The sequence below is a fragment of the Pogona vitticeps genome, chromosome 1 (genome assembly GCF_051106095.1).
Source record: "Pogona vitticeps strain Pit_001003342236 chromosome 1, PviZW2.1, whole genome shotgun sequence".
Taxonomy (NCBI): domain Eukaryota; kingdom Metazoa; phylum Chordata; class Lepidosauria; order Squamata; family Agamidae; genus Pogona; species Pogona vitticeps.
The window spans coordinates 42,636,209-42,663,026 of NC_135783.1; positions in this window are offsets into that span (position 1 = coordinate 42,636,209).

Genomic DNA, 26,818 nt, shown 5'->3' on the forward strand with positions numbered 1-26,818 from the left:
CATTCTTTTATTGCAGAGATAGCTCACCCTCTTCCCAGTGTGCAATATGGGGTCAATAGGGTCCCTTTGAGGTGCAAATGCAAGGACCGATATAAACGGCATACTGCACTTTGAAGTGACCCTATTTAGCCTGACCCAACTTGACTGTCTAGTTGAACTCTTAAGCATGCACACCTTTTCTCTTTCATTTTATTTTGCACTTCCAAAAATTTCAGAAGGCAGCATTTTACATTATACTCCTCACTTCTTTTAATCATTTTATATTGTTTTATATAAATGTGGTACATGAGTTTTTAAGAAGAAGTTATTAAAGAACATCCTTGGAGGGAATCTTTTTAAAAATTATTCCTAAACCCTTCCATCCAAATGAAGGCCAAATTGAACATTCAACACATTTTCATCTTTAAAAAGTTGAACTACAGTATCTAACAAATCCAAAGGTAAAGGAAATCTATTTAGCTGAAATTCTTGCGTGAGTCAGGCCCACCTGTTTCCTGTGTCCCTTCCTTTACCTCTTGATGTATAAGCAATGATACAATGTTAGATTTCTATCTATGTCCCTTCCCATTTTTGCAGAATGGTGGTGTAAAGAGTATATTCTTATTTAAGTCACATCTTCATGAAAGAGGATGAATGGATTGTCAGGATCTACATTTTGGCTTTTTTGACTACAAAAGGCATAATTATCCTTTCTAGTAATATTACCTGCCAGACCTTACAGGCCCTTAAATTGCACTCAGCTGAAGAAAAGGCCCAAATGGCAGGCTTCATGTCTTGAATAGACCTAACTTCCTATTTGTAGTTTATGTAGCAGACGATGGAGGAAGGATGCCCACTTAAACAAACCAGAATAATGGGACTCAGAAGAGGGAAGCTCCATGCCAACTCTAACATAAAAATATTTTCAGTTATTGTCCTCTATATTCACTCAATTTTACTTTCAGGTTAATAGTTTACCAGTTATGCTAATCTATCTCTAACACTATTTGCATGTTTACATTATGGAAAAATATGTATGTATTTTTAATGAAGTTATGACAAACATTTATATTAGTTTATGCTTTTTCTTTCCTCCCAAATGTTTCAGTGGATTTATTAATAAGGCATAAAGATAAAAAAATAAAATATGCAAAGCTGGAATTCATTTAACTATATAGTTAACATTTCATCAATTAACTGAAGAGTACTGAATTTTTATTTTTATTAAAAACAACAACAGCCATCTGTTCCACGTTAGTCACAGATGCTTGCAGCTGCTGCAGTCGATGTTTTTCTTACTATGCCTCCAACCTACAAATGAGAACCTTCTGATATACCACAGGTGAAAACAGAGGCACTCTTGTGGAAATACAATACCTTTATTTGCACAGGGGGAGAACACAGCTTGAACACTCTACTATTACACGCTGCCTATATCCATGCATTGCCATAAATTGCATGCGTTTGCAATTCCTTTCTCTGCATTGGGTTCAGACGGAAGGTGTGGGACTAGTAAATCAAGATAGGAATTAATTATAGTCCAATTAACTGTTGTCCTAAATGGAAGCGGTTACTTGGAACCATCAGCAAGAGACTGTCATCAGTTAAGTGAAAGATTTTATTAAACCGAAGTATGTATCTGGGAGAAAGAAAAAACTGACACTTATTATACCTAAGTTCTAGCTATGTAATTAGGAGGGAGAAGAAATGAGTGTAGGATGAAATATCAAATTTGTGTAAGGAGCTCATGGACTGGGATGGGAACAACTTCACTTTTTTGGGGGGGGTTATGCGTGACTCATGACTTGTCACTAGAGATGGGGTTGACTCACCATTTTGGTGAGCCGTCCTGCTTCACGAGTCATCAAAGGTTGACGACACATGAAGCTGCCCCCATGAACCAATGAAACACAAAGGTATTAGTTGATTTGGGGGGGGGGTTACTGAAAAACCCTGACCCCCTGCTGCCCCTGTGCCACCACTCCCCACCACCCCTAATGATGCTGCAACCAATGCTCCCCCACCATAATTGCCACTGCCATTGCTGCTGTCTCCAGCTGGCCTCTGCAGCCATGGCCTGTAGAAAGAGACACTGACTGCCCTTTGCAAAGATGGTGGGTGTGGCTTCACTTAGGGTAGGGACACTGCAGCTGCCATCTTTGCAAAGGGCGGCCTGGACTCCCTTAAGGCAGGCTAAGGGAATCCAGGTTGCCCTTTCCAAAGATGGCAGTCCTACTCTGTCCCCTTCTCATTACAAGAAGGTGTCTGACTTTTCAAAGGCTATGTCAGCAAAGCACAAATCCTGGTAGGTTCCACTTACTTGGTAAAACTTTGGGTTCAGTTCTAGCCAAAGCATCTCCAGTGGGAGTCAGCCGAGCTAAATAAAGAGCAGCTTCTGACTTTGCGAAGCTTATGTTCGCCTAGTGACAAAATGGCCACAGTGACTGTGAATAATACTAATTGCCAACCTGCCAATCACTCTTTTGTTTTAAACATAATTAAGGGAGATAGTTATAGTAATGAGGTGGAGCTGGAGTGGGGTAAAACATATGGACCCAGAAGTCTTAGGGTGTTGCCCTCAGCACCTTAATTGACTTAATCTTTAAGTGATATAGTCTTTATTTGCCTGTATTCCTTTTCTACATCATCCCATTTTCTACCAGAATATTTTAAATAAACACACTTGGGAAACCTCAGAAGACTGACAATCTAGCTCTTAGAAGGACTGTGGCAAGTACTCCATTCCTTTAGCCAGCATCTCAAGTAAGTTGTGAGAGTGGTTAGAATCCAGTTCCAAAAACACCTTCCAAAATGTCTTACAAAAGAATGCTTCAACAATAGTATCATTTGTAGTTCACATGCAGCTCTGAAACTTCTGGGTCATCTGCCACTGCTTGTGTTGTATATGTAGTTCTTACAACAGTCAACATGTTTACGCCTCAGCAGCCAGAAACAGTACACACCAGTGGCCATTTAAGAAAAGTGGCTTTTCACTGAGCAATTCGCAAGTCAGCCTGAAAGGACAGTTCCTGAAAAAGAGTAATTCACTCATTCAACCTAGGGCTACAAAAATCATGTTTCTCATATATTAAATAAGACAGGAGGCGCACTGGGGATGTGGGCAAACTAAGATGCTTACTTCTCACAGGAAAGGCTGGCCTTTTTATTCCACTTATTGATATGAGGAACTTCTCTCCTTTTGTTTCCACAGAGTTTCCAGCTGGCTAGTCACAGAGCCTAGAAAGGTTGCTTTTTACATAGTAAGCCCTGTTCAGGTGTTATTTTCCAAAGAGGAGTCAGCCCCTGCGTGGAGTCTTCATGTAAAACTCAACACGGCTGAGGAGTAGAGGGTCCTGTTCACACCAGTAAATGCAGAAGTTTAGGTGTTCATTGTGGTAATCTGAACAGCCAGCCCCTGAATAAAGCAGCTTAAAAATGCAGGCAGCTGGATCAACCTGTATCAACAAATGAGGAATTTGTATTTTGTAATATACATAGCTCTTAACTGGCTATTCAAGACCAATCCACCTTTGAATATTGCATTGCAGCAGGGATAGCTTACAACATCATATATATCATAGGCATCCTTCAATCTCAAGAGACTATGGTATCGTGCTCTGCATGGAGGACTTGGAACAGTGTCTAGTGTGGCTAAGAAGGCCAATTCGAGGGTGACAATCCCTTCCACACTTAGGACAAGTACATTCAGTACCCCATCTAGCTCCCTGATTTTGCTGCTTTCGTGACTGCCTCTTTGCCTCAGCCTGCTGGGCGAGGGTCTCTTCAAATTGGGAGAGGCCGTGATGCACCGCATGCCTCCAGGCTGAACGCTCAGATGTTAGGGATTCCCATCTGTTGAGGTCCATTTCCAAGGCCTTCAGATCCTGCTTGCAGATGTCCTTGTATCGCAGCTGTGGTCTCCCTCTGGGGCGATTTCCCTGCACTAATTCTCCATACAGGAGATCCTTTGTAATCCGACCATCAGTCATTCTCACGACGTGCCCAAGCCAATGTAGGCGTCGCTGTTTCAGTAGTGTATACATGCTAAAAATTCCAGCTCGTTCTAGGACTACTCTATTTGGAACTTTGTCCTGCTAAGTGATACCAAAAATGCGTTGGAGGCAACACATATGGAATGTGTTCAGCTTTCTCTCCTGCCTCGCATGAAGGGTCCAGGACTCACTGCAGTACAGGAGTGTGCTCAGGACACAGGCTCTATAGACCTGGATCTTGGTGTATGCTGTCAGCTTCTTATTGAGCCATACTCTTTTTGTGAGTCTTGAGAACATGGTAGCTGCTTTGCCAGTGCATCTATCCGGCTCGACATCTAGGGAAAGAGTGTCAGAAATCGTTGAGCCAAGGTACACAAATTCATGGACAGCTTCCAATTCTTGCATGGAGATAGTAATAGAGGGAGGTGAGTCCATGCCCTGGCCCATGACTTGTGTTTTCTTCAGGCTGATAGTTAGTCTAAAGTCTTGGCAGGCCTTGCTAAAACGATTTATGAGTTGTTGGAGGTCTTCGGCAGAGTGGGCAACAATGGCTGCATCATCGGCGAAGAGGAAGTCCCGCATGCATTTCAGCTGAACTTTGGTCTTTGCTCTCAATCTAGAGAGATTAAAGAGCTTTCCATCTGATCTAGTCCAGAGATAGACACCTTCTGTTGCAGTTCCAAAGGCATGCTTCAGCATGACAGCAAAAAAGATCCCAAAAAGGGTTGGCGTGAGGATACAGCCCTGTTTCACTCTGCTTCGGATGTCAAAGGGATCTGATGTTGAGCCATCAAAAAACTACAGTGCCCTTCATTCCCTCATGAAAGGACCTGATGATGCTAAGGAGTCGAGGAGGACATCCGATCCTGGGAAGTATTTTAAAAAGGCCGTCCCTGCTATCCAAGTCAAATGCTTTTGTAAGGTCTATGAAGGCCACTAAGAGTGGCTGTTGTTGTTCCCTGCATTTCTCCTGCAACTGTCTGAGGGAGAATACCATGTCAGTGGTGGATCTATTTGCTAGGAATCCGCACTGTGATTCTGGATAGACTCTCTCTGCAAGCACCTGGAGCCTCTTCAGCACAACACGGGCAAGCAGCTTCACTACTACACTAAGAAGAGAGATGCCACAGTAGTTATTGCAGTCACCCCTGTCTCCTTTGTTCTTATACAATGTGACGATGTTTGCATCCTTCATGTCCTGTGGTACTCTACCTTCACTCCAGCAAAGATGAAAGATTTCATAAAGTTCGGTGGTGATGGCCTCTTTGCAGCACTTCAGCACTTCAACAGGGATGTTATCCTTTCCAGATGCCTTGCAGGAGGCAAGGGAATCCAAGGCCGCTTTTATTTCTGCTAAGGTTGGTTCGCTGTCCAACTCTTCCAAGACAGGGAGGCACTCGATGTTATTTAATGCTTCTTCAGTTACTACATTCTCTCTGGAATACAGCTGAGAGTAGTGCTGCACCCAGCGGTCCATCTGCTGTGCTTGGTCCTGGATGATCACACCAGCAGCAGACTTCAAGGGAGCAGATTTCTTCTGTATTGGACCTAAAGCCTGCTTGATACCGTCACATCCCTTGATGTTACCTGTGTCTGCTGCTAACTGTATCTGAGAGCAGAGCTGACAGCAATAATCGTTGGAACATCTCCTGGCAGTCTGTTGGACTTGGCTATGAGCAGCTCAAAGAGATTGCAAGTTCTACTCACTAGGGCAGGCTTTGTATGCTGCTAGAGCTCTCCTCTTATCCTCGATGGCTGGAATCAACTTCTCCGAGTGGGCTTCGAACCAGTCGGCTGTCTTTTTGGTCTTCTTGCCAAATGTGGACAGGGCAGTGTTATAAACAGCATTCTTTAAGTGTTCCCAACGTTCAGGTGCATTTGCCTCAGCTGGGCCTGGAAAGGTTTCCTTAAGCACTTGGGCAAATTTCTCCACTTTTCTTTGATCGCGAGTCTTGCAGATGTCAATACGTGGTCTTCCTTCCTTTTTTGTGTGGTACAGTCCCTTTGTTTGCAATTTTACTGTACTACACACCAGGGAGTGATCAGCATCACAATCAGCACTCCGGTAGCTGCGTGTGATCGTAATGCTAGGAAGGCTTGAATGTCTAGTGAGGATCAAATTTTGCTGATGCCAATGCTTGGATCTTGGATGTCTCCAAGAAATGAACGCGCGCAGGAGAGGCGTCATGCACGCCTTCGATCTCCGCAGCTTTTTTGCTCTCTCAGCCCAGCAAGATGCAAACAACAAGGGCCACATGATGTTTTTGGGCGCGAACGAGCGCTATTTAAGGAAGCGACGGCTGTTGGAAAATTCTCTTTCGCTTTTGGCAGCCGAAGAGTTACATCCCTGTGGTGGCTTGTCAGACGGAGACTTGTGCTTGTAACGGTGGGAGGGGGGTAGTCTTGAGCTACCTCCCGGTTTATTGTTTCCCTGTTTCAGCCCGTTAAGGGGCCTGATTCATTAAACTTTTACTATTGCTGAGGTACGGAGGAGTTAGATCCAGAGGGGAGGTTGGAGTGGTAGCGCAGGCGAGCGGGCGCACCAGCTCGGCACTGCCCAACGAACAGCTATTGGGCACCCCCCTCCTCCCACCTCCCAGAGCAGTTCCGACCATCAGCTCTTAGGCGGTTACTCGGGAGGCTTCCCGCGCTGACCGCTAACAAAAACGGGTGCGCATAAGCTGCGCTTGGCTGCAATTACCTGTTTGGCAGCTCCCCCCCACTCCCTAAGTAAACTTGAATGGCGGCAATAAGGGTGCAAGGAGGGCGAACGGGAAAGGCGAGCGAGGCGTCCAGTCACCCTCTTGGGCGGATTGTTTGCAGAATTGTTTGCAAGAGGCGAGGAGAGCGAGCAGGGGAGCGCGTGGGCGTGTTCGCCCTGCTGCGCGCCAAGAGTCATCTGCCGTTTCTCCCCTCTACACAGAGAATTAGCCTCTGGGGATCTGTGGGGATCCCTGTGCCTGGGCTTCCCTTTCTTTCCATTTGCAGGGTGTTTGGGTGGATTAAAGCTGGGAGGAAATCAGCGAAGCTTTCAGTCGGAAGCTTTCAGTCGCCCTCCCCAGCTATTTGATTTCAAGCGTGGAGTCTCTGCAGCAGCAGGGGGTTTCACTTTGGGCTAGGGGACATGGTGTGGCAAACGTGGGGTATTTTATGTTTGACTGGCATTTTCTAAGTTCACCCCCGTTGTTTAACTGCCTCTCCCTCACCCAGTATTTTTTTTTTCAATTCTAGTTGCTAAAGCAGCCAATTGGGGAGGGGGGTTCAAGTGGGCTCCGTTTTTGTTTCATTACAAGCCAGGATTGCTTGCTCCTGTCCCCCATTTACCAGTTAATTACATTTAAAATATATATAATTTTGAGGCATTTCATTAACAAGGGGGGCTTAATGGATTAATACATTAGGGCTGATCTGGAACAAGGGCATAAATTAATTGTTTGGTGGAGTGGTACTATTTGCGATGCACATCCATATATACTATATATCTTAGGGATTGGATAAAGGGATACACAATTCTTAAGATAGCCTGGACCCAGGATATAATAAGTAATAATATTATTAAGAGGATATATAGTAATACTATTTACAGTTTGCAGGTTTTTAATTTGATTTGCCTGTACAATATAAAGAAATACTCAATTCATTGGGTGCACATACAGTAATTACTAGACAGACATATAAAGTTCAGAATCTCAGGGACTACATACACATTAATAATAAATACTATCAATAGGTATATATATATATATCAATACTATTTACAGTTTGCAAGTTGCTAATTGAATTGCCTGTACTGAACAAAGAGAGCTCAAATTCATAATAATTGAGGTACCCATTTGGGTGCGTTGCATCGGTAATCACCGGTAATTTTAATTGACAAAAGTCTTTTTTTTTTCCAGCTGATTATGTAATTCATCATAATACATTGTTGGAGGCAAAGTTTATTGTTGCTCTTATTCTTATTATGGTTTCTTTATATTCTTGCCATAAGGGTCAACAATAACAGATATGGCCTTGAAAATTGGTTTAATTATAATAGCAGTTACAGTGGACCCTTGACTTACAGACGGCTTGACTTACAGACTTTTTGAGTTACAGACTTCTCTGGCCGCAAAATTTAGGTTTGACTTGCAGACTGAGATTTGACTTATTTATTTTATTTATTGAACTTACAGACCAAAAAAAAAAAAAAAAAAAAAAAAAAAAAAAAAAAAAAAACCAAAATGGAACAAAAACGGCCTGTTACAGGATTAATCGGTTTTCAATGCACTGTAGGTCAATGGAGACTTGACTTACAGACTTTTTGACTTAAGAACCACCTTTCAATACGGATTAAGTTCTCAAGTCAAGACCCCACTGTACTCTCAACTGTCAATTCATATATAGATACATGGGAGCAGCAATTAACCACAGAATTTAATTACAGAATGTTGAATATAATAGAACAGCTGACTTAGGGCACTTTGAACACCCTTGTCAGAGTTGGCCCTACGTTCTCGGAATGTTTTGGGATAGAAGTTGCAGGTAGTTCCCACAGTTTGTGCAAGGCCATGACACATAGATTAGACAGGGGAACTAAGAGCATCAAGAAGGCCAGACTTAAAGCATTAGCACAGAAATTAACAGATTTATTATTCTTGAGCCTGCCCAGGTCTCGGACTGCAGCTAGGCGCAATGAAGGCATGGCATCTGCAACTCCAGGGGTTTGTACTACAGAGAAACGATGTTCATCTGCTCCAGTAGCGTCTGAGACAGCAGTACTATATCAAGAATGGGCATGAGGAGGTCAGACTCAGCACCTTAACCTTGTGTGGATTACCGGTAGGACGGGATATCTTTATGCACGTACACCATTGCACCGGGAGCATAGACATTCAGTGGTTCTTTCTCCTTCTCAGAGAAAGATACCTTGACATTGTTCTTTGCAGTGTGGTAAGGAATCTGATTGCCATGATGTGCTGAAGAGACATCAGGCCTTGCAGGGAGTCTGTATAGAATCAAAATGTGGATTGCGAGCTATGAAGCCACCACTGGCATGGCATTTTATCTCAGACTGTTGCAGGAGAAAGGTAGAGAACACAACAGCCGCATTGAATGCCGGGGGCTTGGTCTATTTGGTAGCCACCCACAAAATCAAATAGAGACCCAGCCAAGGCACCTACTGATTGATTAAGGCGGCACTCACCATCACAACAATATAGGGAGTTGCAAGAAATTAAACGGGCAGAGGTAACCCTGAAAAAAAGGACCTGGCCATTTAAAGTTGAAAGGAAAATTAGGCAAAGGGTGTATAGTAATTCCTTGGCCCACTGCCTGATGAATTATTTTCCATCAATAAGGATTAGGGTAGCTTTAGTTCTAGGTTAATATGGATTCAAATACTGGGAGGCAGTCTGGGGCTACTCCTAGACAAACAAATAAGCAAAAGAGTGCCAGTTGCATATCTAACTTGTATCGGGATAGAACTTGACACAGTACAACAAATGTCAAGGTTACTGTAGTATAACAGGGGAGACCTTAGATCTAAAATAGGGGGTTTTATGCTTAGAAGACAGCATCACTCAAAGATTTACAAAATAGTTAGATGTGGATGGTGCTCGGGCATCTGGCATGATGCATGGCAGCAGGATTGCAACACGGGAGTTCTAACCTTGTGGCATTGTCTAATTATTGGCGACTCCTTGGCTTTGAGCTGGCAAATGGTTAAATCCAGTCATTTATCTCGGGTGCGACACCTTGACGGTTATATTGGGAGCAACCCTATGTCGCAATCTGAGTGGGTGATGAGATTGGTTAGGGCCTTTACATTGCGGGCTTGGCAATTAATATTGGTGCAGGCCAGCTATGTGCTGGGCATTGGCAACAAATGATGGATGCACTATGATGCAAACAGATGTAACTGCTCAGGGAGCTAGGAGCGGAAGCCAAGGAACTGCAGGAGTTTTTTCCTCAAGGAAGGGGTTGGATCCGGGTGATATTCAAGGTAGGTCTTCTATGCAAAACAAATGGGCAGGAGGATTTTCTCGAAGATTTCAGAATTGGGAGGATGCTGGAAGAATGGTCTAATGAGAAGGGGCGGTGCAGGGGATGTTTGAGTCCTCATCGCTCCTGTTTGTTTGGAATGCACATGGGAGTAGTGGGTGCTCAAATGAATCAAAAGGGTTTTTGTTGCTGCAACTTCTCTAATGGCATTTTGATGCCCTTAATGATTAATGAGCTGTTTGATGGGGATAAGGCTATCAAATCCAGGTCAGTGTTATAGGAGTAGGACGTTAGGCTCTTAGATGATAAGGTGGAGATTCAGTTGGATAATTCAAGGCCGATCCAATGGGAGAGGAAGGAGATTAAGTTTGGGGGCTATGCAGCATTGCTGGCATACGCCAAATCCATGCTTCAAACACATGTGCTGCTAGGCAAGGGTGAAAGGTAGAATATTCCCTTCAACACATTGATAAGTCCCTGGCTAAGTATCAGTTTTGAAATTGACTAACTTAGTCTTAACTGGGGTAGGAACTTCAGACCTACAGTTGGATACTTGTTTATACAGGATAGTTGTAGGATCCACTGCAGTGGCCCAGAGGAGTAGAACTGTTAGGCTGGTGATCACCTGTAAGTTATATAAAGTACACTAGGACCTTACCTAATGTGTAGGTAGGGGCATGGCTTCTGTCTTTACAGGTGCCCTTGGGTGCGGAAGGCATGGCAACTAATGATCATTGGTCATAGTTATTTTCATAGGCAGAGCATTATGCTGCTGCTTCCCCATGGGGGAACATTTTGGCTTAAGCCCAGGCACATATAACCTGGAAAGGGCCGAAAGGTTGGCAGTGGATTCAGCTCGGGGTGATGATGGCATTTTGCCAGTTACCACCAGATGTGCTTGTTGCTCACCCTCGAGGCAAGGAGTTGTTTAAAATTTCAAGTAACGTTTTGAATCTGGACATTCTGCATGACCTTAAGTCGTTGAATGCCAGGTATCCTACAAGGCGGATCTTATGGTCCAATATTATTCCTCGATTAGCTGGGCAAGGTTGGGTGAGGACTGTTGCTGGTAACAAGGCTTGAGCGAGCTTTAAGAAAAATGTGCAGTTCAGGGAAGGGGGACCCATGCCTATTAGATTTAGAACTGAGAAGGGGGATTAGGGAGTTACCAAACGAGAGAGGGAGCAGAATACCTGAGATTTAGGGATCCCTCAACAGTGGCTACCATGAGAGGTGATGCAGATCAAATTAAGCAGTTAAGATGTGGGTCGGCTGGTTGTTACCACAAATATGTCGGACCACTACCTAACCTATGGCAGAGGCTGTTTATATCATTTCAGGTGGTGAGACCCGGCAGTGACGATGATACTTCATGATTGGAGGCATAGTTTCGTCCACTGGGCGGCACATGGTGCTGCATCTTCCCCATGTGGGAATGATTTGGGGGCTTGGTGCCCATGCATTTTGTCTTGGAATGGCATGCCTGGCATGAATTGGTTACAGCTTGGAGGAAGGACATCGTTGGAAAATGGGCCTCTGGGCGTTTTGGTGATACATTTGATTGGCAATGGTTGGTACAGATTGCCAGAAAAGGCACTGATGTCTTGTTAAACACACACACACACACACACACACACACACACACACACACACACACACACACACACACACACACACACACACACACACACACACACACACACACACACACACACACACACACACCATGCGTAGCATGCAATGGTTACAATTTGGGAGGATTATCTCTTTTGGAAATACGCCTCCAGACACCTTAGTGGTTCATTTGGAGGGCAATGACTTGCCCAGAGTGCCGGGAAAGGCACTGATATTGAACAAGCTACACGCATTATATCCCGCCATGCAAATCATTTAGTCAAAAATTATACCACGCTTAAATCGGCGTGGAGCACAACACATTGATAAGGTAAACAAGGCCCGTCATCAGGTCAATAAGGAAGTTTGTAGAGGTGTCAGCAAATGCGGCCTCGTGTCTGTGATTGGTCATCACAGAATTCAAACATCCAACTTGGAGTATTTCCGTAAGGATGGAGTCCACCTGTCTGATGCAGGTTTGGACATATTTTTTGGAGGATTTGAGAGGGGGCCTGCTGGTGGAACTTGGTCTTTCTGGTGGGTACATGGGACATAGCCGATGCTAGTCCTCATGTTTTGGCGGGTAGTGCGGGAATAACTGGTCGTCACGGTGTCTCCCTTTTGTAATAATCTTAATGCAAACAGCACGTCAGTTCTGACGGTTTCTGCGGATCGTGCGATTACAGGCCCGAAGGTAACTGATGCGCTGGAACACTTTCGCACCAAAAGTCATCAAATACGATGGCTGGAGGTCCGGGGTGTTTAATTTAGGCCTTCCAGGTTCCTCCGGTCGCTAGACAGCTGGAACCTGGGGCATGGGACTCGCCCATTGACATATAAGGAATTATTTGGTGTTATTTCCCCGCACTACCGCAGGCCCCCTCAATTCTGGTTGGTTTATCTGGTTAAAAATTGGTTTTAATAAAGTGTGGCCCATATTTAAAACCCAATGAGTTGTTGTCTTGCGTCTTCATTTCTGGGCTTGGGGGAGCAAAAGCTCTTGGAGCTTACAACATATATAGGCTGAAATCCTGTTGCTTAGTGTAGTAAGAATATGACTAGATAGATCATGGTAAATAGGATTGCTTTGATGTGTAGTACATCATTTGGAGTGATCCTTGCTTTGCATCCTTGCATTGACCACAGTGCACCTTAGGGGACCCTGTTCAGCATGATATATTTCCTTTAAAGGAAAAAGAAAGCAGCAATAGAAATATCAAACAATTCTTGTTTCCTTCTCTATGCCTTGCCTAAGCTGCTTAATGATCTTGAGAAACTGAATGTTTCCTTGCTGTTCACCTTAAGAGGGGCATGGAGAGAAAGTTACCATATGTTAAATTGTTGCTAGCTAACAAGCAGATTAGTGATGCATTGAAAGGATCTAAAAAAAAAACCCTTTCAAAACATCACTGATGCGTTACCAACAGTGAAAAAGAAATAGAAAACTTTCTCTCCTTTCCCCAGGCAAGGAGGTATGCAGGAAAGAAGCTTTCTGTTTCTCAAGATTGTTAAGTGGCTTAAGCAAAGGAACAGGTTAGGCCCCTTGCTTTGGTTTGATACCAGCAATCACACAAGCTGGAACAGAGTGTCATGAGTGCAGCTGAAGATCTGGAACCAGAAGGGTTAACTGAGGCTGAGGAGAATGCTGGGCAATCAGAAACACCTGAATCGCCTCCAGATTCTCCTTCCCCAGCAGACAAGCTTCAGGCCAGGCTTCGGGGAAGACTTATGGCAAAGAGGTCTGAGGATTGCTTGAAGGCTGTTCACAGAAACATCCGTTCAACTAGTCCTGAGTACTGAGAGGATGGAAAGGTTTCCAGCAGCTCAAGGGACTGTTTTATTATAAAAACAGCTCCTAGTCAGCTAGAATTTCGTGGAAGCAACAAGTCAGAACCTCTGGCTTGCCTCCACGCTCCTACAACCTTGAACCGTGTTTTCCTGAACTCCTGACTCTGGACTCTGACCTTGGACTACGTTGTGTGTTTGACTCTGGACTCTGACCCTGGACTACATTCTGTGAGTTGGTTTGGTAATTGGATATCGGCTTTGCATTCTTGGTATTCCTGACCTTGGACTGGTTTATCAGACTTCGGGAACGTGACACAGAGCCCAAACAGAGCAATCCTGCCAACAACTATAACCATTAGAGATGGGAACAAAGCTTGGTTCAGAGGTTCCTGCTGGGTCATATGCACGGCACCATAGTGTGCTGTGCGTTCTCTTTCCCCACCTCCCTGGCCAATGACCTACTCACCAGCCAGTGTGCGCTCCTCTCTTCCTCCTCTTTCACTGTCCAAACAGTCCCCGGCAGGAGCATGGGTTTGCCTGTCCTGCCTCCTTGTCTGACAGGTTGATTAGCCAAGGAGGTGGGTCAGGGAAGCTGGAGACAGGTCAAACAGTTGAGAATTAGGAGGATAGGAGTGTGCGCTGGCTGGTGAGTGGGGGACCCGGCTAGAGAGGTCGGGCAAGGGAATCTATCTGCAGCACCTGTGGTGCCATGTGTACAAATTGGCACAAACTTCCAAACTGAGGTTCATGCCAATCTCTAGTAACGAACAACAGGGATACAAAAAAAGTGCAGGTAGGTCTCGATTAGATTGGGCTGGTTCATCATGACATGTACGTTTTGTGGTTGCCAGGAAAAGGAGCAAACCAACCCATCCCTAACCTGGAGCAATTGGAGTAGGGCCATTTGAAGTAATGGAACTTATGGAAGATCTGATTTGTCAAATTCCTGTGATTCAATGAGCCCTCTCTAGTGTAACTTACTATGTAACACAACATTTCAGCTCTAGTGTTCATGATAAAATCCATTTCTCTCCTAGCAGTTTTGAGAGCTGCAGCTAAGCTCAGAGGAAATAGGGAAGCTGATAATCTCCAATATGTTATAGTCCTTGCTACTTAGAAGACTTGAGGAATCTGACCCCACAAATAAGGTGGATTTGATTTAAATCAAATCAATTTAGCTCATGATTTAAACAATTGATTTTTGATAATTTATATTAAAATGATTTTTAAAATTTTAAACATGATTTAAAGAGTCTTAAAAAAACAGTGATTTTTATTCACTGTGCCCACAAGTTGTGGTTCTATTGTTATGAGTGACAGAGTGTGACAGTGTGTGTAGTTTTCAGAAAGACCAGCATCATGGACCTGAGAAGAAGATGAAGAAATCGCAAGAGATGATGGAATACTATGCCTAATAAAGAGCTTCAAAAGAAGATGCAAGTTGCAGACAGGGACAGCTTCCTTATTAATAAGAGACCGCTGTGTGGGCAAAGGTATGGATTTTTGCAGTTGTGCCCAGACAACAGGGAAGTGAACTGGAGCAACAAGTCCAAATATACCTAAAACAGGAGAAAGCAAACTTAAGAAAGAAGAAGCAGGCTAGCTGAAGCCAAGTCTGTGGCAGATGGAGCAAACTGTACACGTGAAAGGAAGCATTCCTACATGACAAGAGATGGTATCTGCCCAGGAGGCCAGGGTCTGCCCCCGTGTCCTTGTGCCAGCCCAGGTTTAGTTCATTAACACAGCCCACAAGGAAAAGACCTATAAGAAGGATGACCCAGGAAGAGACAGGTGGGCTTCGGAACAGCGCTGGAACAACCCCCATCACCCTTTCTGAGGACTGATCACCCCAAGAGAAGGGCTTTCTGGATGAGTGAGTATCTTATGTGAATGGGAAGTGTGAAAGAGAGGTCTCTTGGTACCTTTTGCCTTATATCCTATGTCTTAGGTCTCATCAATAAATATTATATGAATAGTGGTTAATACATGCACCAACATTATTAGTGTATGGTCTTCTTGTCAGTAGTCTGGCTGGGCTCTCTCTCTCCTCTCATGGTCACTCTCCCCAGGATATAAAGAACAGGAACCCATTTGGGATAACACTATCAGACCATTGTGTTGAGGCTCCCTTTGTAAGCAAAAAGCCTGGATAACAAGAGCTCCTGTTGACACACAGAACTTCTACATGGGCAGGACCTTCTCATATTCAGCCACTTTGCTTTTCATGTGAAGAAAGCAACATGAAAGAGGATGGGGCTAGATAATTTGTGTTTTGAATTGACCCAGGTAAATAACACCTGAAACAAAGCTTTATTTAAAGACTGATAATGCCACTATTTGATGAGCCAGCTCTCAGGATCATTTCCAGAGTCATTTTTTAGGTGCACGGGGGGGGGGGCAATAAAGACTATTTTAAATACCCATTATGTAAAAGGACACTGTAGAAATATGAAAACAAGAATAAAACTGGCAGAAAGCAGCTAGGTGATAAATCAGCTAAATGAAATGCTGAAAGGCATAGGAAAATAAAAAAGATCTTCACCGCACATGCAGACCGAAGAAACAATTGGATGAGCAAACTCACTCTTTGTGCGTGTGTGTGCGTGTGTGTGTGCGCGCACACCAGCTGCTAAGGTTCACAAAGCAGGGAGACATGGAAAACAGAGTTAATGCAAGTAATTAAAGACGTGTAGATTTGAGTTTTTGGACGTTGTAGTCCAAACTGCAAATCTACAAACCTCTGAAAGTAACCATAGGGAAGGAAAAAATTGCTCTCTTCTTCATTCATCTTGAAGTAGACTGCCTTGAACAAGAACAGGAATCTTAATGAGGAGTTTTCCTGCCTAGTGATTCCTCAGCTCCAGCCGACAGTGAGGAAAATATTTCTCTCTTCCCCATAGCAAAGTTCTTGTAGTTTGTATAAAATGTCTCCAGTTTCCTTCCCCTTTGAGAAGCAAAGCACACACAAATCAGGTGCAGGCAGATTGATTGATTATTAAGACACAAACGACTTTCTAGTACTTCATGTTCTTAAATTAAAGCAGCCGGCAGCTTAGTTTGCCACATTTTGTGATTTGTACAATTTTGAACAAAAAGGGAATTTTTTCACAAATATAATATCAATGTGAAAACTCTATCAAAATGTCAGGAAACACCATACTATAATTTTGAACATTTTTTTTAATATTTCATTTCTTTTCTTTTATTATTTTGATGGTAAATAGAAATGCTCTCCAGACTCTGTCCAAAAGACATACGTACTTTATTTACAAGACACTTTTTAATACTAAAGAATCATACCTGGATTTTTTTTCATAGTAAAACAATGTATTTTCCACTTGTCTCCTTATGACTTTGTATTGTTAAGAATTCTGTCTAGATTGTATCATATGCAGTATACAGTGAAGGGGTGTTGGAACAAGTGTCTGCCACCATAGTCCTACTGTGGGTGGAGGACAAAACTTGCAGTCATGATGGACCGTTGATATAACCCATCTGAAAAACTTTCAGTGGTCAGAAAGAAAGTGCTTGGCAGGCACAATGTGTCATATTAATTGGTCCATAGTTCTTAACAACATCACGTTTTGCATCTTCTAACATCATAAAATGCATGATTCTTTTAAAATAGCATTGGAGGGTGTAGCGGATTCCAAAAGATGACGTCATTCCTGCCTGTCAATCAGATGATAGAGCAGGAGGGGCGGAGTCAGAATGACGGTTGGACAGCTGGAGGAGACAGAGAAAAAATGAAATAAGAGATAGGGATAGAGAGAAGTAGGGACAAGAAGTTATTGAGAGAGTGTTAGGGTTTAGGAATAGATTAGAGGGGTTAGGAAAGAGAATTGAACAGTTTACATCATATTTAGCAAGCAGGAATGAACGCATAAGCATAATATGAATAATACCAGTGATTGAATACATGATTTAATATAATTGAACACCTGAAACAGTTATATTTGATTCTCCTTATAATTTTTGTTCTTTAATAAAAGAATGTTTGATCAAAACCCCTGATTCCTAAGTTCTTTGAGTAGCTCCTAAGTGTGTGGGAATTGTATTGGTATTAAGAGAATACCTGGTGGCAGCGAAGACTGCGTGTTTACCTTTGTGGAGCCCAGAGAAATAAGGGACCACAAGGGTGATTGCCACAGAGGGAATGTTTTGCTACTTTTGCTACTACTGTATAAATCATTTTTGTGGCGTTAATGCTTGCATGAGCTTAGACTGAGAGACGTTATTTCAAATAACAGATTTTTCATATTATAGAAATCTATGTCCCTCATCTCTCAAAGGCTGAACAGAGCAGTTTTTTCATGCCACAATACTGTAACTCAACAGGATACCACATGCCTTGGATGCAGAGCCAAGATGTAGTCCTTAGCTACTCCAGTTGAAAAGCTCATCTAGCAAGAATATGATCTGTCTTTGGTAGCTAGGCATGGATCTGCCCTACTATTAGGCAGAAAGAAGTAACCACCCATGGCAGCAGATGCTGGGGGGACAGAAGTCCAAGTTCCTGGGCAGTTCCTCTTAGACCTCTCAAACATTTCCCTAAATTAGATTGGCTAATCTCACTAGCTGCTTAGCACGCTTGAAGATGCTACCCTGTCACCAGTACTGAAGTAAAATCCGAATTTGGAAACAGTCAAAAATGGTAATGAATCGAGCCAAACAAAATCTAATCAAATTAATTTACATTGAAAAAAGAGCATGTAAATTTCGGTTTAAATTTATATTACATTAAAACAATGTTTTAAAACTAAGGGATGTGGTGGCGCTGTGGGTTAAACCGCAGAAGCCTCTGTGCTGCAAGGTCAGAAGACCAGCAGTCGTAAGTTCGAATCCACACGACGGAGTGAGCTTCCATCGCTTGTCCCAGCTCCCACCAACCTAGCAGTTCGAAAGCATGTAAAAATGCATGTAGATAAATAGGGACACCTCGGTGGGAAGGTAACAGTGTTCCATGTCCAGTCACACTGGCCATGTGACAATGGAAACTGTCTATGGACAAACGCTGGCTCTATGGCTTAGAGACAGGGATGAGTACCACGCCTTAGAGTCGGACATGACTGGACTAAATGTCAAGGGGAACCTTTACCTTTACATAAAACAATGTTAAATCCATATTACATCACACATATTACTCCAATATAAAGGTGATAATTCTGATCCACAATTTTACTCTGCTCCTTTCCTCCCCTCTCGGGAAAAGCTTCCAGGAAAAGGAAATAGCTGTAAGATTTTATTTTATCACATTTCTTACCTACCCATCCAGAAACCTTTCTCTTGCTGTTGTGAGCAACTCATACCAGTTGCATTGTTTGTGTAAAGCCATTAGGTTGTTTGCACTAGAAAATATTACCCCCTCTCTCACAGGCTGAGGGGAGAGAAAAAAGTAATTCTTTGTCCTTGCTGGTTGCCCACAGAGAAGAGAGGATTTATGCCCTTAGTTGAAAAACATAAGTCATTTGTAAATACATATTTTTAAAAATATCATATGATCTATTCATGCCAGTGGAGTCCAAGGCTGGACAGTAACTTTATTGGATCACTGAAAAGTTACAAACAAGACAAGATTTGAGTTCACCAAAACTTTTAATCCTGCAAAGATGGCATGAAATTTGGGAAGAAAGCAATTCGTTCAAAAATTCGACAAGATGGCTTATGAAATCAGATTGGTAACAAAACAAAGTGGAGTTTAGATTCCACATATGACAGACGTAACCATGATTTCAAATGGCAGTATATGTTATCCTCAACAATCTGGGTCTAGAGCCCCACAATCTAGCTATTATGCTTCATGTGGATTGTAGGAAGTAGATTGTAATCTATAGAAGTTCACACTGAACTACATCTGTTACATTTTAAGCTGCTGCTATTTGTAACTGGCTGGATTGCTCAGTGGTTTAGGTATTTGGCTGCAGAGTCAGAGTCTGGGAGTTCAATTCCTCACTAAGCCTCCTATAAGAAGAGCCAGCCTGTGTTGTTTGGGGCAAGCTGCACAGTCCCAGGATACCCCCAGAAAGAAGGGGATGGTAAACCACTTCTGAGTATTTTCTGCTGAAAAAAAAAGTCAGAATTGACTGGATTGTATTATTATTATTATTATTATTATTATTATTATTATTATTATTATTATTATTATTATTATTATTATTATTATTATTATTATTATTATAAAACACCAGGCACACTCAAAATTATAAAAACATTGACTGGTAATATATAACAGATTCAAGTTTTTACCAAAACCTTAAGTATCCATTAAGTATCGGCGCAGTGTGTATGCTGTTCCTAATATTGCCAGCTTTTGTAGCTCTGATGGTGTGATTTCTGAGATCTGCAGTAGTCCCCAACCTTGGGCCTCCAGATGTTCTTGGACTGCAACTCCCAGAAGTCTTCACCACCACTTCTGCTGGCCAGGAATTCAGGAAATTGAAGTCCAGAACATCTGGAGGCCCAAGGTTGAGGACCACTGGCTTATAGTAAATTTTTGATAGAGTAGACACGTTCTAGATGGGCGGTATATAAATCTAATAAATAAGTAAATAAATTCTCAAAGTCCTGATGACTACAGAAAACACTGAAGTGGTCTCTGTACTTTGTTAGTTTTTCCAATTCTTTATTTTCAACTCTGGCACCCCCTGTCAATGATCCAGACATTTCTTCATTTAGTTACTACTATGTCTGGTGTGTTATGTTCAATGTGTCTGTTTGTTTCGATTCAGAAATCCCTCAAGATCTTGATTTCCTCTTTTTCTGGCACCTTCGTTACCTGACGTTTCCATGGAGTTTTGGAGGCCGGCAAGTTATATTTTTTGCATAATGACCAGTGCACTGATTTTGCCACTCTGTCATGTCCAACTTTGTCATCTGTTTGTGCAATCTTTGGACATTCACAGTTGAGGTGTGACACATTTTTTATCTTTTTCTTGGCAGAGTCGACATTTGCTGTTAGCACTAATTCCTTGGATCTTAGCTTTCATCACATTGGTTTGGAGTGCTTGTTCTTCTGCAGCAAAATTCAAGCCTTTGGTTTCTTTCTTAAGTGTCCCCAGTTTTAGCCATGCCCATATTGAATTATGATCATGCTTTCCATCAATATTTCTCAGGTATTGTCCATGTAGTTGTTTATTTTTCAATTTGTTTAATTTATTTTCAAATTGTTGTTTCTTATATTGAGCCTTTGTTTCTGTTGTTTTAAAAATATTCTCCATTTTCAATGCTTTAAGTAATTTTTCTCTGCTTGTACTGATATAATCATTTAGGCTTCTATTTTCCTCCTCCACTACCTGCTGTATTTGCAGTAATCCACAGCCTTTGATTTTTGGTGGTAAATATAATCTGTCCACATCACTTTTTGGATGTAGTGCATGATGCTTGTTCATTAGGTTCCGTGTTTTTTGATCCACCACCACCACCCTCTTCTTCTTCTTCTTCTTCCTCTTCCTCTTCTTCTTCTTCTTCTTCTTCTTCCTGTTCTTCTTCTTCTACTACTACTACTACTACTACTACTACTACTACTACTACTACTACTACTACTACTACTACTACTACTACTACTACTACTACTTTTGTTTTTCTTACATGGCTTTGATTTCTGCACCTACCTCACTAGGCTGCTATAAACATGGCTATAGTGATATTTGTAAAATATTTTAGCATTCTGAAATAACAAAAATGGCACTTTTAATTTTAAAAAAATGCAACACAGAAAAAAAGGTTCTAGGACCTTGCTTGTGATTCGATCTTGATTCTAATCATTTCATGTAAGCAGAACTCACGTCACTCCCTGCTAAAATTGTTCAGAACTCTGCTTGCCTTCAATGATTTAAGCATTTATTTTTACAGTGCTTTCTAAAACCAGAAAAGTACAGATGGGCACAGCAGTAAAAAATAAATATTTTAAATTATATTTAAATCTGATGCAAACCTCTAGGGAGGAACAGGTTAGGTGGTGATTTATGGAAGAAAACCTGGATGGTATTATTTCCTAATCTTACTACTGGTATACGATGCTTAACTGAAAATTACCTCTTTTCATCCTTGAGTGGTTTCTAAATTAAGGTAATGCCAAAGAAATATAGAAAATAAATACATTTGCAAGTTGGTTTCATATACTGCTTATAGGTAGGGTGTTGTCTCTTAGCTTTCCCTCTAGCTTACACACTGCAAATTTGACAATATTGTTAGTCTGCAGAGGATACATAACAGCAAAATGAAGATTGATGCAATAGTGTAAAGATGTAAGTTAACTCCCTATCCTTGCTGGCAGCACCCCCTCCCACTTCCATGGCAGTCACACCACTTGACCTATTTGTCATGAAGAGATACTGAGGTTTTTTATGTTGGAATTTTTGCTACCTTGTACGCTGCCTTTAGTAGGTTTGGCTGGAAGAGATCTTTCTGGGCTGGGGTGACAGTTAATCTATGTAGTACAGTACTATCCAATAGTTTCCTCCTACCTCTGAATTCAGAGAAAGCCCTGAGTCTCTGCTCAGGTTCTCCCTTCACTAGAGTCTGCTGAAGTCTGTTGTTGAAAACAGTCATGTGTACCAGTTTGTTGTTTAATCTGTTCACAACTGTAAGTAAAGAAAATGGTTTTTATTCTTTCTCTTATAAATGTTTCAGAGTGACTTATTGAGCCTGTAAGTGCCAGTTAATGAGAAAAGAGATGGACTATTCTGGGGAGCTTGAAGCTATTCTGCTCTGTGAATCCCTGCACCTCTGCTATTTAGCTAGAGGACATTAACCAGAAATTCAAAACACTCAAAAATTTGATCTTCATTCTTCCACATATTGAATTAATCACTTCCACTACTGTATTCGCGAAGGCTTTCACGGCCGGGATCTAATGGTTATTGTGGGTTTTTCGGGCTTCTTGGCCGTGTTCTGAAGGTGATTTTTCCTAACGTTTCGCCAGTCTCTGTTTGCTGTCCTCTGAAGATGCCGGCCACAGAGACTGGCAAAACGTTAGGAAAAACCACCTTCAGAACACGGCCAAGAAGCCCGAAAAACCCATAACCACTTCCACTACTCTTTGTAGTTTTTCACTGAATTTCCTAGAAGGGAACACTTAAAACTGATTCTTACATATCACCCCCATTCAAGCTAATTTCAGGTTAAGCCATACCACTTAACAGAATTTGGAAGTAATGCATTACAAGCAATATACTAATATTCTTCCAAGGTACAAGAATGTTACATTTCAAAAGTAAGTCAGTGAATGGGTATAATTTTATTTTTTTTGCTTGAGAAGTTACATTTTCTTTTTTAATTTAACTGCTGCACACACTTGTGAGGGGACATGGTTGCTGAATCCCACGGTTGTCACTTGTTATTTTCACTTGTCTCACCCATGTTTGTTTCATCTCATGTTTCAATCAATCTGTTTTTTTCCAAAAATTGGCACACGAACATTCTTATTGAAATATATATTTTAAAACATATGCCTCCCTTCCAACATATATTTCTAATCATACTTTACCACAAAATATGGATTTTTTTTAAGTGGGGAACTTCATTAAAATATACAGAAGGTAGGAAAGCCAGTAAATAAAGTTCTGCTCTTCTCCTTAGTATGGGAGATCCAGACTAAGTTAGTCAGGATTCAAAAAGATGAAATTCCACAAGCATCTGTACTTACAACAGCATACTTTGGTGCCAATTATATTACTCTGTGTTATCCATGTGCTTCTTCGAGTAAAACAGAATGCTATCATGCCTACTCTCAACAGAATCCAGGTCTTAGGTTGTTTGTGTGAGTATCCTGTCTTTCCATACTGTCATACTGTCATATCTCCAACAACGTACACTTGTCATAGATACAGAAGTTTCAGTCATGAGGTTATACCACCCCCCATGAGCTTTTTCACATCAGGAAGTGTGTGCAGCTAACTTGTCCTCCCCTCAGCCATTCTTAGGCTGAATCCTAAAAAGACCTAAGGGTGAAGTAAGTATGCAGAAGCCTATCACAGGACAAAAAGTCTTCTGGGAAATTGGAAGGTAATTTACAGGTGACATTGCAGAACAGAACATGGCAAACCTAGTCTTCATAGGGACTCTACTGAAAAATATATTGCATAGAAAATATAATCTTTGGCATTATATTTTCCATAGGTGGAAATACAATCCACTATGTTGGTGAAAGCGAAGCACAGGAAGATGACTTATCCAGTCAGTAAATTTGTCCACCTGGCTTAGTAGTGGATAAGTTTCAGAAATCTGGGGGAAGCAATTTTACACATACAAGGAGGCACTGTGGGGCTTAAAAATATAAAAGCTTTAAAAAGAGGCAAACTCAAAATTGCAAATGGCTCTCTCCCTTCAATTTCAGGGAGGCCTCTAGGAAGAAGACTCAAAATTTTCTTGGGAGCAAAAATATGCAAGGCATCTAGGTCTCTGAGAGGAGTCCAGGGGCCACAAAAACAGTCTTGGGGAGGGGGGAGGCACAGGCAACACTTTGCCCTCCCCTGATCTAAACAAGACAAGTCTTTACAGAGCCTCGTGGCGCAGTGGTTAAACCGCTGTACTGCAGCCAAAACTGTGCTCACGGCCTGGAGTTCAACCCAGGTAGCCAACTCAAGGTTGACTCAGCCTCCTGTCCTTCTGAGGTCGGTAAATTGAGTACCCAGCTTGCTGGGGGGGGGGCAATACGTAGCCTGCATAATTAACTTGTAAACCACCCAGAGAGTGCTTGAAGCACTATGGGGTGGTAAATAAGCAGCACGCTTTGCTTTGCTTTACTGCCTGGCAGCTGCTGTGACAGGACTTCTTCTCAGCTTTATGGAAGGTCCCAGGGACCGAACCAGGTTTTGCTTGTGTGCAAAGCGTGTATTCCCATAGTGAGCAACAGCTCTTCCTAAAGAACCAAGAAAAAGGGGTTCTGAAGCGTCAGCATGGAAACCTTCCAAGCATTTTGACAATCCGGTTGAAAACCAATCTTCTCAGCCTTGAAATTTTTCATATTTGAAGAGCTGCCAAATAAACGTAAACAGAAGATCATAATACAGTTTGTACATGGTGGCAGCTTGACAAACCATTCAGTCAATGCACTGGACCAGGTTCCCTTTTGTCAGGCTTTCATCACTTTTATTGAAATCCTGCAACTCCTTGTGGTTCTGGTATATTCTCGGATGTTTTCTGATTTGTCTGCAGCAAGTGAAACCCTGTCATCTCCATCTGTGGCTGGCTTGTCACAACTTTTATACTTTGTGGGAGAGTCTTATTTTCGTGCTAGACAAGTGTCTTGAAAGCGCTTTCCTTCATTGAAAGTGGAGCTCTGTAATGGATTTCATTAAGGCAGAACAGTGCTCCCCTAGGGACACTTCAAAAGCTTCCCTACTTCCAACAGCTGCATATTTCTGAATCTGGCAGATGTATGTGCCCTTATTTCAAAGGATACTCTGTGGAAACAGAAAACCTGGATAGTCAAAGTTGTGTGTATATGTAAGAATCAAGGAAAGTTCTTGCTTTTAATTTCCGTTTGACTAGGTGCTTCTTACTTTTCTGTCTATGCATTCAGAGCAGAGCTTAGAAATCATTTTTTACTGTGAAGGATGCAACTTGAGTGACAGCAAAATATTCCAGGGTCTAAAATCAACAGGAAAACCAAGGCCACAACCGCCCCCTCTGTTTCTAGAACCTTGGGGTTAAAAACATTAAATTGTGAGCAATAGCAATAAACCAAGAGGTGAAGTGTTGAGTTTGGCACCACGGCTTTTCTGAATAAAGCACATACAAACATGAACTGTAGATTTATTTAAAAGAGAGGGAAATAGGAGGGAAAAAACATATGCAGAGAACCAGAGTCATGAGTCCCTGAATACTTTTTTAAAGTTAAGATAGTTTTCAATTTTTACACACTTTTAATTATTTAATCATATTTTATTTGGTGTAGAGTTTAATTGCTTTTAACGCTTAACGTATTATGTTTTTCACTCTATTCTTTTAATATTGTGAGCCACCTTGGGTCACCTTATCAGGAGAAACGTGGCCTATGAATAAAACAAACAAAATAAATAAAATATTTGGCAATATTCCACAGTTGGAGAACAATAGTGCTGGCTTTAACCTATAAAGCCCTGAACACCTTAGGTCCAAGCTATCTAAAAGGCAGTATCCTCCTTATGAGGCTATTTGGGCATTAAGATAATCAGGACAGGCCCTTCTCTCAGTCCCACCACATTCACAGGTGTGTTTGGTGGAGACACAGAAGAGGGCCTTCTTTGCTGCTGCTCCCAGACTCTGGACCTCCCTGCTGCTGTCCTTCTGCAAGCACATCAAAACCTTTCTCTTTGGACAGGCTTTTTTAAAAAAATGACTGGTTGACCAAGGGGAATTTTTTTTCAGGGAGCATTTTATTCTGTGCTTTACTTGTGTTTTTAATATTGCTCTTATTATGAGTTTTAATAACTTTTAAAAACATTTTAATATTTTTAATAAATTATTATTTGGCTTTTAACTTTGTTTCTTTCAAATACCATAAGTTGTCTTGCATCCTTCTGGAGAAAGGCAGCATATACATATTTTAAATAAATAAATAAAAAATAAAAATAGAGTTAAACTAGCTACAGTGGTCTTGCAAGGCATCACTGTACCTCTATAAAGTAGAAGCATGGGCCTCGGAGAAAAAAGCAGTGCAGACCCCACTAGCAAACAGCAACATGTAATAGCAGAGTGTGGAAGGAACTAGTTACAAGTTATATAGTTGTCTTTAAGTAGTTATTTTCAGAGCCATAAGTAATGTAATTACAAGCGTACTTTTTTAGACTAGCAAGTTACATTTAAATTACTAAAGTATAACAAGGATGTTACTTTTAAAGGTTGCTTTAGATGCATATAGAAGGCTCCCACCCATCCTGCACTTACATCTTGAGTATACAGATTGATACCAACCGGCCCAACTTTGAGAACCTTCCAACCCACCATGTTCTAAGTTCAGGATATTATTTGTCCATTTCTTGTTTTCTACCCAAACAAACAAACACCCTAGCCATTTTTGTGAAAGGGAGGAAATGCAAACGGCTATGACCTAAGGGGTTCAGAAGTGCCATCCATTTTGGAGACATAGTATGCCTTAGCATCGTTGCCAGAATCCCAGCAAGCAGTGGCTGGCATTTGCTCCATTGAACCCAAAAGTGAAAGCTAGGCGACACATGCCTTAATAGCCTCCTGCTTAGATTACTATATGGTGCTCAGTGTGGGGCTGCCTTTGAAGATGATTTGGAAACTTCAGCTGGTTCAAAATGCTATAACCGTTCCTGCTGACCAGGGTCAGTTACAGAGAGTGTACAAGTCCTCTGTTACAACAACTCCACAGCTGTTGTGAGTCCAATCCTAAGTGGCAAGGGAAGCATTCCTTTTTGTAGTCTTTTGTAAATATTTCCAAGTTGCAATATCAGAATGGGTATTAGAAATTTTCTTTGTTTTTTCCTAGGTAGTTGGCAATGTCTTTTTTAGTGTGC